This window comes from Mesocricetus auratus, unplaced genomic scaffold (assembly GCF_017639785.1).
Source record: "Mesocricetus auratus isolate SY011 unplaced genomic scaffold, BCM_Maur_2.0 Super-Scaffold_100009, whole genome shotgun sequence".
Taxonomy (NCBI): domain Eukaryota; kingdom Metazoa; phylum Chordata; class Mammalia; order Rodentia; family Cricetidae; genus Mesocricetus; species Mesocricetus auratus.
This window is the reverse complement of record NW_024429193.1, coordinates 55,640,540-55,657,375: the sequence shown is the minus strand read 5'-3', so window position 1 is coordinate 55,657,375 and position 16,836 is coordinate 55,640,540. Positions and strand designations below refer to the sequence as shown.

Genomic DNA, 16,836 nt, shown 5'->3' with positions numbered 1-16,836 from the left:
CAATGTTCACACATAGCACACACAGAGTTACCTACTCAGTTACCACTTTGCTTTCTATAGAAAATAACTTTATAGAAGAATAACTTTAAGCCAAGCAGATTTTTCCTTTGGGAAGATTTTGGGTTTAGTTTTGTTTGCTTTTCTCTAAGAACATTTCTAAAATAAAGTGATGATCATTATTAGAGACACATGTTATTATTGGCCATGGCCTTTTAGATCACACACTCTCTGGCTAGGAGTAGAGGCAGACAGTACAGTGTCTTCCAGCTTCACCCCAGGAACCTGTCCATCCTTCATCTCTCGGGTTCTATTTGTTCTGAGGACCTGCATCTCTCCTGACACTATAACTGAATGTCCTCCTGTAGCATAAGATTTAAGCCATCATCAGCCCTTCAGACCATGGCTCACTGTAGAACAATAGAATACAGAAAAATAAGTCTGTTTCAAAACAGGAAGTACACTCACACAGAGGCAAGGGGAGGTAGACTCTGGGTCCTCAGTAAACATTAGCTGAGTGCCTCTCCTGATTATCTCACTGCTGTTCTTTTCAGAATCCCAGGAATCTACAGAAATGTTCTCCACAACATATGACCTACTTTTGTATTTCTGGGAGAAAATGAATTCGTGTCTAGAAGTCTGGAGTGAACAGACAGGAATAAGATGCAAGAAAGAAAACAAAAGTAACCCACAGACACCTCCAGTAGGAACAAGATGGACCTTGAAAATAATTCAACGGAACTAGAGTGTAGTAAGAGTGCTATTACAATGTGTGTAGGGTGGGTTTTTCCCATGTCTCAGGGACCTCCCCTTACCCACCATCTCCGGGGGAGTGAGAGGATGGGCTATTCTAATGTTGCTCTGAAGGTTCCTGGATAGTTTTGATCGCCATATACTCGTTTTGTATTCAGCACATTAAACATAGTGTACACTGTGAAAAGCAGCTAATCAGCCGCCACTTCACAACTGAGAGGTGGCAGCATTTGAGTGACAAGCCCAGTGATTCACTTCTCATTAGGATGCTTTCAAAAGTGCTTTGGCTTCTCCTCCCACCTGACAAATGCCAAAGATGTAGGGAGGGTGATCATAATTGCAGAGCAAACAAAATAGTTAACTGATGCTGATTTTCCAAATAATCTGAATAACTTCCCTCTTGCAAACAAATGCAACTTATTTCTCAGATGATGTTGATTTGTGAATGGCCCATGATAGATGCTGGCCTCATCCTGCTATGTGGCCTTATGTCACCATAAGGTTTGAAGTTTCTACTTTCTATCCTGCAGGGATAGCTGTGACCTCAGTTTCCAACCTCTACATCACAGGGAGTAAAGTGGAGTGGTTTTCCCCTTTTTATCTTGCATATGACATTTGGCAATGTAGAGAGACTAATTGTCACAGCTAAAGGAAGAAGGAGAGCAGAGTTACTGGTGTCTAGAGGAAAAAGCTCAGATTATGTTCAACATTTTGCAATAGACAGGACATATCCCACTGACAAAGAACTTGTCCAATTCCAAATGTCAACCACATCAAGGTTAGGAAACCCTGAGTTGGGATAGAAAATATCCAGAAAAAGGTGAGTACAAGCAAGTCCATTTGCTTCCTGAGAGTGGGCACCGACTTCTGTCTCTGGCTACTGTTAAGAGAGCCAGATCTCCACATTGTGTGACATCCTTCAGTGAACAGTTGGCAAGTGACATGGGAAATTCTCCATGGCATTATCTTCTGCTCGATGTACTGCTACAGCCCTCTCCATCCATCCTGTGACACACAGAAAGTATGGTTTAAACGCTGCCGGATTTCCATTTCAAATATTCTAGTTCTGGGTTTTAGATCTCAAGACTGGGTCTGGACAAAACACAGGTTAAGGCAACAAAAGTGGATCTTCCTTGAAACACACAGAGACTTCTGTGTTTGGGAGTTCTGTTTGTTTCTAGGGTGCTGGAGATCAAACCACTGAGCTACATCCCAGCCCACACAGACTTCTAAAAGAAAATAGGGCAATGATCTTTGAAATGAAGACTTGAGGAATGAATCTTATACGGACAGAGAAAACTTTTCACCAAATCCTTCCCCGTGCTCATGTGTTAATCACTGTCTCCCTGGACTTTGGATCACGATGTCTGCATTATATTTTGTTACAGAAGGGTTGAGACCATTCGAAAGAATTATTAAATATGCATTCCCTACACTATTGTCTGCCTGGGTCCATCACAGAAGGTAAAAACGGAGAGATGGGTGAAAATGCTATAAGGCATGTTCTAAAGATTAGCACCTCCCACAGATAACAGGCTTTCCACAAATGTTAGTTGATTAAATGGGAAAGGATGGGAGTCTGTATGGGTTGAGTGTCCAGGATAGTTAAAGAAATTCCTACAGGTTTGTACCAGTCTAACCTGTTTCTATCATGGAAAACAGTCACAGCTCATGATAGATGAATTCAGGGAACACACATACACACACACCAATTAATTAATATGATGTAACAAAAATTATAAGTCTTGACTTTGTCAGTTTGATCATTTCAGTTCAAATCTAATTCTGTAGTCTAACCATTACTCTTAGTATTTTCAATCACGATGTCCTTTACTCAGAACTGTTAACAGAATCATTTCATGAACACTTTGGTGTCCTACAATTTTCTCTGAACTAGAGAAAAGTGCTACTTAATGAACCTAGTCTGTAACTAGTCAAGGCACACCAAGACCATGTCCTTTCTCGATGTTTTTTATTTGTTTGTTTTTGTTTTTGTTTTATTGTTTAGAGACAGGGTTTCTCTGTAGCGTTGGAGCCTGTCATGGAACTCGTTCTATAGACCAGGCTGGCCTTGAACTCACAGAGATCTGCCTGCCTCTGTCTCCCAAATTCTGGGATTAAAGGCATGTGCCACCACCACCTTGCTGTCACTGGTCTTTTAAACTAGCAACTTCCTTTGTATCCTAACAATTTACATCCACAGTGCAGGGAGAACTAATTCATTTTTGACAAAGAAATTTCTAGAACTTTATGGCATTTAGTATGACCAGTGAGATAGTTCAGGTGGCCATATATGACTCCAGTGGGAGGAGCCAGGACCCTAGGGTAGGTGAGACTGAACATGTGTCAGGGGTGGAGCAGAAAGACAGCAGTTTTTAGTGAGAGGCAGAACAGCACGTGTTCCCAGAGGATCCAGTCATATCCTGCTAAATAAGGCTCTATGAGAAATGACAATTGTGTTCAGCTTCTCCCACCTTCCCTCTTAAAACATTTTTCCAATCTACTGTCCTCTAGGTCCTGCCTACTTTGTCTTTCTACTGTTCTTTTTATTATCCCCTTACCCAGAACCCCAAAAGATGCTCCCTGATTCCCAGGTACATATAAGAAGGCATTGGAACACTGTTTTTGTAGCTGAATGTACAGCACTCTATCAGACATGGTTTCTCTTCATTGAAATGAGTGATGAGGATGAATGATAGGATATCACAAAGCTTTCAGCTAGTCAGAGATGCTTAAGGGCATCACTGCTACAGATATGTGATTCTCATCGAGGAGCCTCGAACCGCTTTCAACCGTGCTTCTGTGCATCACAGAGTTAAGAGCCACTGGGTAGCATGAATTACACTCAGAGAGACCATGTGTCCTGCATAAACATGGAATTGTCATGGAAACCAGACACAAATAACTGTCTTTATAGGAAGGAAGGAAAATAACTACCTGCTATACATCAGCATCATACTAGACATTTCTCCCATTCCATCTTTATCATTTGGTCCTAGTACCATCACCATTTTACTAAGGATAAAAAAAAAGTCCCGAGAGTTTAATCACCATAACTCCATAGTCAACAGGCTAGCCAGAATTCAAACCTCTACCTATCATCACAACCTATTTCTGAACAAGTATAAGAATGTACAGAGGGCCCAGTAAAGTTTAAAATGTTATATAAATACTGGCTTCCATTATGTTATTTGCTATAGTGTGAGTAGGCATTGGAAGTTCTCAGTTTTATTCTCAAGATGAAGAGAATAGCTTTATCTGTAGCTGTCTGTGAAGGGCTTGTCAGAGGATTCTGCATCCTATCATAGGGATACTATAACATCTTGTAGAGCTGTGCTTTTCATAGTGTAATGTGAAGAAACGAATCAGTCTAGATGTTTGTCAGCCGATGAATCAAAGACGAAAAAGTAACATGTGTGCGCAATGAAATGTTATCCAGCAGTGAAGAAAACAGTGTGCTGAAATATTGATAGATCTAGAAAATATATTAAAGTGAAGTGAGCCAGGCTCAGAAAGGCAAACATTGTATGCTCTTGTTCCTATGTGGATCCTAACCTTTAATGATTGTGTACATGTAGGTAAGGGGTATGAGAGTGAATATAGACTATGAGACTGGATTAGAGACCACGAGAAGGAGAAAGCACTGTTGACAAAGTTGGGAAGAGCAAAAGGACACACACAGCATTAAAGTAGAAAAGAGGCTATTGGGGTGCAGGATATGGAGAAGAGGAAGGGAGACGAACCAGCAAAAACAGATTCTGAGTTATTACTTTTTATTTAAATGTTGTGTGTATATGTGTATGTCTGCGTGTGAGTGCCTGTGGAGGCCAGAAGGAATCCTGTTGGATACCCTGGAACTGGGGTTACTGGTTGTTGTGAGCCTGCTGCGGTTACTAGAAACCAAATCCAGTCCTCTGAGAGAGCAGCCTGTGCTCTTAACTATCGGGCCTTATCTCCAGGGCCCCAAACAGATTCAATTTGGAAAATACCAGAGTGAAACCTAAAACTGTGCATATTTTTTTAATTGAGACAGAGAAAAAAAAGAGTTTTTTCTCCCTGAAAGAGGTTGTGCTGGTTCCCAAATCATGCCCAGTGCTCTGCTGCTTCCCTAAAGGGTTCTGCAAGACTCCTGACTCCCTCTAAGGCTGTGGTTCTCAACCTTCCTGATGCTGCATGTTCCTCATGTTGTGGTGACCCCCAAGCATACAATTATTTCATTCCTACTTTGTAGTTGGAAGTTTGCTGCTGTTATGAATCATGATGTAAATATCTGTGTTTTCTGATGATCTTAGGTGACCCCTGGGAAAGGGTCATTCACCTCCCAAAGGGGGAACACACAGGTTGAGAACCACTGCCCTGAGGACTCTACTCCTCACTGTAATGGGTGAGGATACACACAGCTAGTCATATTCTGTGTAAAGATCCTTAGCCTCATTGAATCGTTTTGCTTAGTCTGCCAAGCAGAGTGTGATAAACTAGGTGGCTTAAACAACACAATTTTGTTTTTCCAGTTTCAGAGGCTAGAAGTTCAAGATCGGGGTATGGAGAAGTTCAAGATCGGGGTATGGAGAGATCTTTCTTTGTCTTGCTGTCATCTGCCTTCTCACCGTATCCTCAGATGGTCTTTTCTGTGTGGCTGTGGGTGTACCCGATACCTATTCCTACCTTTTTTTAAAAGACTGTATGTTGTGATTTAGCTCAGGCTGACCCTGAACTCAAGACCCTTCTGGTTCAGCCTCTGCAGTGTGGGAATTACAGGTGTGTGCCTCCCTACCTGGCTCTCACTCTTCTTAGTAGAATGTCAGACACCCTGGACTCGGGCCTGCACACATGTCACCATTTAACCCAGTTAGCTGTTTAGTCTTTAATCCAACACAGTCACATACTGAGGTATACTGGGACTGAGAATTCAACATATAAATTTGGGGAAACAATTTAGTCAGTAACATTCATGTGTGCATTTGTGCACGTGAGTGTGTGCATGCGTGCATGTGTGTGTGTGTGTGTGTGTGTACTAATAAAACCAGCCATTATAAATTGTACATACTAAGCAAGAGAAATGAGTATTAGGAATTATACCAGCAGGCATATGAATGACCTTGCTTTATTTCCTCTGTTTGACCAAGAATAAATGGATAGTGTTTGCACATTAGGGCAACAACAGAGCCTGGTCCACCAGCCACCAATTCAAAGCAGGTCGGAGGATATCCGAGGAAGAGAGCACGTGACTCAGCAGGTAGATGGGAACTAAGTTGATCAATGGCCTCCCCAAACTCAGGGTACTATTTTCAGTGCTACAAAAGACCACTGGTCATGAAAATACAGCCTGTGTGCACACAATTTCAAAGACGAGCTGTGTCCGAGGGGCAGTTGGATACCATGTGAGCAAACCAAATTGTAGTACTATCTTTGGATCACAATGTTTCTTCCTTGGACTCTCAGAAAAGAAACTGGGTTTTGTTCCTGTTGTTGTTGCTGTTGCTGTTTTACCTTTTCAGCCTTTTTCTCACTAAGTCCTTGAAGATGAAGAACATACAAGGACAAAGTCATACAAATGGGACACCAACACACCAGAGTGTGAAACATAGTGTGAGACAGACTGAAATCATCAAAGAGCTTTTGGCAAAGAAGATGGCCCAGAGGCAGAGGCACTTTCCACACAAGCCCAGTGACCTGAGTTCAATCCCCAGAATCCATGCAAAAAGCCAGATGCAGAAGTGTGCATTTGGAATCAGCAGAGGATGGGATGGAAGACAGACAAGACAATCTGCCAAAGCTCCCTAAGAGGCTAGCCCCCCGTCTGTCAAGCAGCAAGACCAACATGGAAGACCCTGTGACAGCAAAGTAGAATGTGAGAGCCTACTCCTGAAAGTTGTCCTCTGACCTCCACACACAGGCTGTGGCCCCTGAAGTCACACATGGGTGCATACACACGTGCGCACACACACGCACACACACACACACACGTGTTGTAAATAAAGGAGAAGTTACTAGGAGAAAACTTACAAATAGATTTGAAGGTACAGGGCAACCCTGTGGCACTTGCGCATTGGCAGAGGGCAATGGCATTAAGTACATTGTGTACCCACTCTGGCAGGAATGAAGATTTCCTAAAGAGATATTCATGCTCTCCCTTTGGCTACCAGACTCTGGAAACAATGAACCCCAAGAAAGTGGAATTTCCTTCAGGAATATGTGGCATATATCTTCATAGTTATGTATCTTTATTGGTTTCATGTGTCTCTTTCACTGACCTCCCAAGTCCTAAGAAAGAATTCCCTATCCATCTGTCCTTGCAGCCTCCAAACTGTACTCTTCCTCCTTCCGGTCAAGATGCTTTCCTGCAGCTCCTGCAGAGGCTGCAGTACAGAAGCCTAAGCAGAGCTTTGCCGGAGCTGAAGCAGCTGGGTCTTTATGGCATTGTCAGGGATATTTCAAAGAGACTCTTACAAGGATAATAATGGGAAACTGGGAGCCATTCTTAATATTTTATAAAAGGCTAATGTGAAATGCTGTTATCAGCAATAAACTTTACAAAGCAAATAAAACAGGTTTTTCTTATTTTGTCCTTTGGAATGGAATTATATAAAACAACTATGCATTTCGTAGAGAAATTATTGTGTTTTTAAAAATAAAATAAATATTGTTATGAAGCCCTGTGGTGAGCTGCTAAGGTCAGAGATAAATAAACCATAACCTTTGCCTTACAGACACTCGTGGTACCATGAAGATAGACAAACTTCATGTGTAAGTGTGGTGATGTGTGAGGATAATTACAATAATTGAAATATATTTGGGAGCTTAATCTAGACATGAGTGGGATTGGGTGGTTATGGAAGACTTCCTGGAGTTGAGGGAACAAAACTTTTCTGGGAGATATCCAGACAAAGGGTGTGTGAAGGCTATAGAAGGAGGTCAGATAAGATGCTCAATATAAACGGAAGGGTAGTAAGTGCTAGACATTAGAGAAGTTGTATTCCATAGCCCCAAACAGACCAGTGCAGGGTGGGCAGAGGTACGTATGTGATAGCATTTTACCTCAACTTTGTTTTAGAAGCCATCTGATGACAGGTACAGTGGCGCACATCCAGCACTCAAAAGACCGAGGCAGGAGGATGGCAAGTATGAAGCCAGCCTGTTTACACAGTGAAACCTTGTTTCAAAGTAAACAAGAAAACATTTGGGGAAAGGGTGCAATAAAAACCTACATACTCTTTACCAAGCTACTACAGCAGAGAGCGAGAAAAGAGAGAGAAGGGAGAAATATGAATAACTTGGTGGTGATAACTGTGTTTGGGGAGAGTTTGAACACCCATCAGCTGCTCCCTCTTGCCCATGGTGGCTCCAACAGGAACCCAGAGCAGAACTGCAGGACGGAGTTCAGAGAGAAAGGATGCAATACAGATGTAAACATCTCAGCATGCTTTCTCTAGTTCATGCTCCTTCTCTCCTTGGGAATTTGGAGTATTAACTGGTTTCAATTACAGAGTGCAGCTTCTCTGCGCACAGCCTAGGGATGTCTGTGTAGAGCACAGGAAGCCGTGTCTGCCGGCATCAACCCCTGAGGAACACTTACCTCACTGCAGCAAAGTTTATCCAAGATACGCTGTATCTGCATTTGTACTGTGTGTATAAATGTGTACATATATACATGCTTTATGCATTCAGAGGACATATTTTTTTCCACCACCTGCAAAAACCCAGCTTTTGCTCACTGGGGGACAATGAATGTTGCTTCCACTGAGAGCACAGGAGATACACAGATTGAAGGCAAAAGAATGAATCAGATTATAGTGGAATGAACTCCTATTCAGGTAATTTTCAGACACAATGTTAATATAAACCACATAAGGTATATTCAGGGAGCTCTAGCACAGGTCTTTATCTGTTAACACTTTTTCATCTCTTCCCCTAACTGTTCTGTTGAACACAAGCCACATGGGCACAGTTCTGTGTCCCCAAAGACCCACTGAAAAGGTAAGAGATAGGATCAGGCACCAACACCCAAGGCAAATTAACGACCTTAAGTGTCACTGAGGAGGTGGGGGCAGGAGGATGAGGAAATGCACTAAACAGAAGAAATAAAGCACTCCAGGCAAGCCATTAGAACAATGCCCTGTGTAGGACACAACAGAATCCAGGCAGGTGTTAACTTGGAAGGTTGTTTGAAGCTAACTCTACTGATTATACGGTTTTGCCAAGGCCCAGAGCAGAATCCCCCAAAGATGAATTCATTGTGATTTCGCTTTAGTAGCAACCTTAAAAATGTATCAGAACAAATGCAAACTATTTAAACATTGATTTAAGTATTGATAATAAATATTGATAAATATTTAGTAGAATTTTATTAAAATCTTACCACTTTCGGTAATGCACCCATACAATGAAATATTCTTTGGAGTAAGACAAAAGAGAAGGAGCCAGGTGTGGTGCATCTCTTGAGTCCCAGCACTTGGAGGTCAGAGGCAGATGGATCTCATCCAGGCCAGCCTGGTCAACATAGTGAGTTCCAGGTCAGCCTGGTCAACATAGTGAGTTCCAGGTCAGCCTGGTCTGTCTCAAAAACTAAAAAGGTAGTGGGAAGGAGAGAGAAATGGAGGGCGGGGATGAAGAGAGAAGGAAGAAAGGAAAGAAGGAAGAGGTAGCCATCAAGCCACGAAACTACCAAGCTGTGAAACGACATGAAGGAAACTTGCATATGAGGGACCCCGGAGACGAAGCAATCAGCGTGAAAGGCTTGTCTATTTGATTCCAACTGCAGAACACTGAAAAGCAGGCAAATCCATAGAGGTATTTATGCTAGTATAAGGATATACAACAGTAGAGGTGTTTAAAGAGACCAGTGGCTGCCAGGAGTCTGAAGAGAAGACTAAAAGAGATGTAGCACAGGGGACTTTGGAGGCAGACACTGTGACGGCTGATACCCGCTGTGCATTTGTCAAAGCCTATGGAACATACAGCACCAATGTGAACCCTAATGCAAACTGTGAAGTTTAAGTGGCAACACAGTTCAGAGACAGTAACTAAGGCACCACCATGGTGCAGGACGTTGATGGAGAATGGGGTGCTCTTAGGTAGGAGAAATACATAATCTGCTCAGTTTTGCTATGAACCTGAAACTGTTCTTCATAGCCGGGCGTTGGTGGCGCACGCCTTTAATCCCAGCACTCGGGAGGCAGAGGCAGGTGGATCTCTGTGAGTTCGAGACCAGCCTGGACTACCAAGCGAGTTCCAGGACAGCCTCCAAAGCCACAGAGAAACCCTGTCTTGAAAAAACAACAAAAAAAAAACCTTATTTACACTATGACTCGGGAGATGGCTCAGTGGGTAAAGCGTTTGCTGTGTAAACGTGAGGCTCAGAGTTTGGGTCCCCAGCACCCACATGCTGGGTGGATGTGACAGGCTGCTTGGCTAGCTCTCTGTACGTAAGAGGGAAAGAGAGGGAAGACAACATGGGCACATGCAATCATGCACACACAGATAAGTTTATACTTAAAAATTATGAAAATAAACATAAACATGTATCATTCCCACATGCAATCAATGATATATTTTACATCCTTTTTCCAGTATGAATCTTTGAAAGTCAGCACTTACTTTATACAGCATATCTGAATTTGGACTAACCATATTTCAAGTGATTAACAGCTGCACGAGGCAACTGTTTCCCATGTGTTCACACATCCGAAAGCATAAGGCTAGGGCGTGGCTATGTGGAGATGCTGCAAGGGTCCTCCGCTCTTCTTCCTGGCTCTCAGACGCTAGCAGCATTGCTCCAGGTCACACATAAAATCAGAATAAGGAGAAAGCGCTGTTTGCTCAACAAAAGCAGCTTCCAAAGCAGCCTGTAAGCCTTTCCACCAAGATTACTGCCTCTCGGCTCCTTAAATACAAATATCTGGCAATACCCACTTGGTATCTCATCACAGTTCAATACTATCACAGTCTGCAACAAACACTTTCTTAGGAGATTTTAACACAGCAACGTGGAACGTTGAAGGAGAGAAGGGATTTGTCGCATTAGAATTTCTGGGAAACGACATGTATTGTTCATTAAATAGAGAAGAAAATGAGAGACGTTGCCTCCGTACAAAAGATAGAAAGTCCTTCCAGTCCTGTGCAAATAAATGAACATTTTATTAAAATGCGGCACTGATTTAAATGCTTCCTAGGAAATAGGTACTTGAGAAAAAATAGCTGCTGTCAATCTAGAATACATAACTAGGCTTTGCCTCAGTAGGCGAAGGGGATTTATATTTTCTTGCAGCTGGGAACATTATTTATATTTCCTACCAACATCTCTGGAACTAATGTATAAACGTCTCTCTATACCGTGATGTACTATAATCTACTCATGCTGTAAATGCCGTTACTAAGCTGTGGGCAACTTGTGCTCAGGAAAGTTAGCTGTCATTTGAATGAGAAGAGACACTGCACTCAATCACAGCCTGCCCTTTTATAGTCATTCTCCCGTCTCATCGCTCAGAGAAATGAGGGGGAAAGGCTTGCATTTGTTAACCATTTTAATAACTCTTCCAAAGAAGGGGGAAGAATCAGAAAGGGATCCAAGTGTAAAATCGAAAGCAGCGCAGCCTCACACATCCTGCAGAGAAAGCAGCATGGCGTGAATGACAGGGTGTGGCCCTTGTGTGTATGTGTAGGCACGTGTATACGTTCTACTTACAGTCGCAAAATCACTATTGGATGCCTAATCTTCACCTGAGCCCTCTTTCAAATGAAGGACATTTGAACATTAAACAAAATTTAGGTGTACATTAGGTTTAAGTGAAGAAGTCTTCATGGAAATTTCAAAAGTATTTTCCATCTAACTTTACATAAATAATATTGATATATTACTTAATATAATGTTGATATAATTAAATAAAATGACATATCCTAGATTTTATTTAAAATTTTTTAGTTTCAGAAAAATAAAAGTTGGGAATGTACACTAAGAAAGGAGGATAGTATTTTGTTAGCCAGCTAAGCTGAGCACTGGTAACTTTATTTAGAGTTCATTATGCTTTTCCTTATGAAACTTTAGAAACCACTCACGGTAAGTTTTTTATGAATTTTGTCTTTTTTTTTTTTTTGATTTTTCAAGACAGAGTTTCTCTGTATAGCTCTGGATGTCCTGGAACTTACTCTGCTGGCCCCAAACTCAGAGATCTACCTGCCTCTGTCTCCCAAGTGCTAGGATTAAAGGCTTTCAAGATCACTGCCTGGCTAATATATGTATATTTTTAACAACAACAATAAAAAAAGGTTAACTAGTTTCTCAGATTTCAAACGTGGCATTAGAGAGGTGTTACTGATATATATTATTAAAATTATTGGCTTGTTTAGCAAACACATTTTCTCAATAAAATTGTTTACTATACACATATACTGGTGCACACATACACACACATACATACTCACATACACATACTCAAACACAGGCACGTGTGCGCACACAGACACATACACTCACACACACCTTTGTATTGTGAAAACTGGGTTCCAGGACATGCTGAAGATACCAACAATTGCCCGTGCTCAAGTCCCTTGTGTTGTGTGTTATAGTGCTTGCATGTCACATGTATGCATTCTCCTGTGTAGTTTTAGATTTCTCTAAATTATTTATAATATCACACAATCAATATAAATGCTAAGTGGTTGTTGTATTGTTTAGAAAATATGAAACAACTATATATGTTTAGTACAAATTGAATTATTTTTTTCAATTTATTTTTATTTATAACAGTTTTGCCTACATATATATGTATGCTCACCATGTGTGTGCCTGGTGCCCTTGGGAGCAAGAAGAAGGTTCCAGATTCCCCTGGAACTGGTTTTACAGATGGTTGTGGGCTGCCATGTGGGTGCTGGGAACCAAATCCAGGGCCTGTGGAAGAGAGCAAGGGCTCCTCACCACTGAACCATCTCTCCAACCAGAGTAATTATTCTATTGATTGTAGAGCATAAGGTTTTCTTTTTGTGTTTTGTACATTAACCGTAGTTTATTACAGGGTGGGAGAGCAAGAAGAGGAGAGAGAGATGAGAGAGAGAGAGAGAGAGAGAGAGAGAGAGAGAGAGAGAGAGAGAGAGAGAGAGAGAGGGAGGGAGGGAGGGAGGGAGGGAGGGAGGGAGGGAGGAGAGAGAGAGAGAGAGAGAGAGAGAGAGAGAGAGAGAGAGAGAGAGAGAGAGAGAGAGAGAGAGAGAGAGAGAGAGAAAGAGAGGAAGGGTCTAAGAGAGTGGAGAGTGGAGGGCGGGGGACAAGAGACCAAGCAAGAGGAGAGAACAAAGAGAAAGAGCGAGCATAAGGTTTTCACTACGACAATTACATACATATATAATTTGATAATATTCAGCTCTTCTGTTAACTCTTTCTCCTGCCTTCTCCTTCCTTCCCTCCTTCTCCATATCTCTAGTCATGTCTGCTTTTTTTCTGTCTTCCTTATGAGGAAAAGCACACAATATTTGGGTTTGTTTTGTTTTGTTTTGAGATATATTCCCAGAAGTTATGCAGCTGGATTATAAGAAACATTTTTATTAAATTTTTCAAGGAGCCTCCATACTGATTTCCATAGTGGCTGAACTAAATTACATTTCCACTAACAGTGAACAGGGTTCCTTTTGTTTGCTTTCTGTTTGTTTGTTTTAATTTGTCTGGGGTTTTTTTGTGTTTTTGTGTTGTTGTTGTTGTTTTGAGACAGGGTTTCTCTATGTAACAATCCTGACTGTCCTGAAACTCACTTTGTAGACCAGGCTGAATTCAAACTCACAAAGACACACCTGCCTCTGCCTCCCGAGTACTAGGATTAAAAGCATGCACCACCACCACCTGGCCTAAGATTTATTTATTTATGTATTTTATGCATATGAGTGTTCTGCTTGGATGTATGTCTTCAGGGCAAAAGGGAACATTGGATCCCATTACAGGTGATTTTTAGCTTTCTTGAGGACTATCTTTAATCACCAGCCCCCGAATAATGACATGGAGACTTCTTATTTTAATTATGAATGCTTAGCTTTAGCCTAGGCTTTTTTTCAACTAGCTCTTATAACTCAAATTAACTTGCTTCTATTAATCTATGTTCTGCCATGTGGCTTGTACCTTTCCCCTGTACAGCACATCCTCCTCCTCTTCCTCTCTCCCCCGAAACCCCGCCTATCCTTTCCTGACTAGCTATTGGCTACTCAGCTCTTTATTACACCAATCACAGCAATGCATCTTCATACAGTGTGCAAATATCCCACAACGCATGTGGGTGCTGGGAATTGAACCTGGGTCCTCTGGAAGAGCAGTCAATGCTCTTAACTGCTGAGCCATCTCTCATCTCTCCAGCCACCTTGTTTTCTTAATGATTAGCCATTCTGACTGGGGTGAGATAGAATCTCAATATAGTTGGTCTGTATTTCCCTGCTAGTTAAGGGTGTTGAATATTGTTCATGTATTTGCATATAACATGGGCACATGTGCATATCTGTGTACATATATTCATTTAAAAAGTGTCTATTTCCATTGCTCATTTATTGACTGAACTAATTGGTCTGTTGTCCTCTTTTTAGTTCTTTATATATTACAGCCATTACTTCCAGTAGATAAATATTTGGCAAAGATTTTATGGGCTGTCTCTTCACTCCATTGACTGTTCATTTGCTATAGAGGAGCATTTTAATTTGCTCTGTCTTTGTCAGTTGTTGCTCTTATTTCCTGAACTTTTAGGGTGCTATTCAGAAGGCCATTGCCTACCCCTAGGTCTGGAACAGCTTCCAAAGTTTTGGGTCTTACATTAAGGCCCTTGGTCTATTTGAGTTGATTTTGGTACAGTGTGAGCGATAAGGATCTAGCTTGGATATCTAAACTTCATTACTAACACTTTTGCAGGAGGCACTCTATTTCCAGTGCATGCTTTGGTACCTTTGTCGAGAATCGGATGGTTGCAAGCACATGGGCTTCTATCTAGGCTGTACAGGTCTGCCACAGCACCATATTGCTTTTGTTACCTTGGCTGTAGTAGAGTTTGATTCTGTCTATCTATGAGCATGGGAGGTTTCTCTATTAGTCCAAGCCACATTGACTTGCTATCCTGGCAAGGAGCAAGCCATAAAATTAGTCAGGGTATGGGCTAAAGAGATGGCTCAGTGGTTAAGAGCACTGGCTGCTCTTCCAAAGGTTCTAAGTTCAATTCCCAGCAATCACATTGTGACTCACAACTGTTTATAGTGGGATCTGATGCCCTCTTCTGGCAGAAAGTCATACGTGCAAATAGATCACTCATGCAAAATTATATATGCCAGTCACTATTTTAATTATTCCTTGGCACATCTCTTAACATCCTAAGAGGCAGAGACCATATAATATTCATCTCTGTGTTTGGTATCTCTTTGGCCGAGAGCTTATTGCATGACATTCCTAGGTAAATGTGTGTTGGGGACCATTGTCCATTAAGTAAATGTTAAATTGCATTATTTTTCCTATCATTTGTACTATTCTCACCTGTGAAGTATATTTAAATGCTTTAATTTAATAAATTTAAGACTGCAAAGAACTGAACACTTTGACCTAATGGAAACTGAAAGCTATTAATCACCTGGTATCTAGGTGCTCATTCTAATACTATTACTTTTGTGACTGTGCCCAAAGTCCAGATGGATTTTTATTAGTTCAGTAAAACCTGTGGAAGATATGATTTTTATTTAAATTAATATAACTATCATAATCTTACAATAAATAGAATGACTAAATTGGTTGGATATTTATCTATGATATTTTGGTACTTAATAAATTTAACTGAAGAAAAGAAAAAAACCAACTCGGGAAAGTGTGTACCACCCCAAAGGTCCAGTCTAAAGCAGCATTTTCAGAACTAACTTTGAAAGTTGGCACATTTGTTAAAGCCAAGAGCTGACAGAACCCTAACAGAGGAAGTTGTGTTGAGCTAGAATGTGGTGTTTACTAGGAGTACAAAGCAAGCTTCTGTGGCCAGTGATCTACACAACAGCATGCGCACTCCACAACGACTTCTCCCATCTTAATGCCAGATTACCACCGCATGCAGCATTGAGCCTGCCTGCTACATTCGGTGTTTCCGTCATACCACCCAAAATGGTCAATTATATATATTCTTCGTGTAAGACAAATGGGCGTGCAACTAATGTCATGAGAGTATTTACTAATGTTGTTAAAAGTATATGATGTATCAGATAACTTTTAAAAACATTTATTTCCAATAAAGGTGGATAATGAACCCCAGAGAAAGGTGTAGACAGTGTGTGACCAAGTGTACCCAGCCTAAGGATGACGTGAGAGTGACACTTTCTGACAGTGTCGACTATGGGCTATTTGGGTGCCATGGCAGACACCTGTCAGTCAACGCGAGTCAAGCACAAAGGACGAAGCGCCACAAACAAGGCAGTAGAGCCTTTTCCTGCAAGGGCAGGGAGCAATGTGGAACTGATGTCTTGTGTAGTTTAGTCCAATCCTCTCCTCTGTGGAGAGCTTGAAAACTGACATCATCCTATCTCATCGTCACCTTCTCAAAATGGAACAGCTGCCCATTTATCACCAAGTGTCAGCAATGGGGAACTGTTTATACTTGCTGTCTCTCATGATTACATCACCTCATCGTCTATTCCTTCCTTCGTTCCCTCCCTCTTTCCTTTCTTTCTTTAATGACCTTGGACTCCTGGATTCTTGTCTCCACCTCCCAAGTGCCGGGACTTTTGTCAAATGCCTTACCTAGCTCAGCACAGTAAATTTTTAAGTAAAAGCCAAAACATCTAGAACTCACCGAGTCCTTGAGCCTATTCAATCCTTCCTTCTCTCAGGAAAAAGTTTGCTTTTAAATAAATAAGAATACCCTACCCAAACCTCTTGGCGCTTTTATCTTGACAGACGCTACTTCCACTAGATGGCAGTAAAGAGTCACACATGAGGAATGGGGTCACACTAACAACTTCAGAAAGCCCCAAAACCAATCTCCCTCAAATAAGCAATAGAAGGCGGAAGGCAGCATCAGGTGAGTATATAGGAAACGTGTTGTAGCTGGTAGTGGCAGTGCACACCCTTAATCCCAGAAAGCAGATTCCTGAGAATTC

General features: G+C 41.5%; 1 protein-coding gene and 1 long non-coding RNA gene across 6 annotated transcripts in view; one reads left to right on the top strand and one right to left on the bottom strand.

Moving 5' to 3' along the window:
- The window catches only part of Vtcn1 (V-set domain containing T cell activation inhibitor 1), a 63,278-nt gene extending 61,095 nt beyond the window's left edge, over positions 1-2,183 (top strand). Inside the window, exon 6 of the mRNA XM_021230996.2 lies at positions 552-2,183. The gene's annotated coding sequence lies outside the window, so the exon portion shown is untranslated. The remainder of the gene's footprint in view (positions 1-551) is intronic.
- LOC121142377 overlaps positions 1-16,836 on the bottom strand; it is a 71,488-nt gene that overhangs the window by 49,525 nt on the left and 5,127 nt on the right. The window lies entirely within an intron of this gene.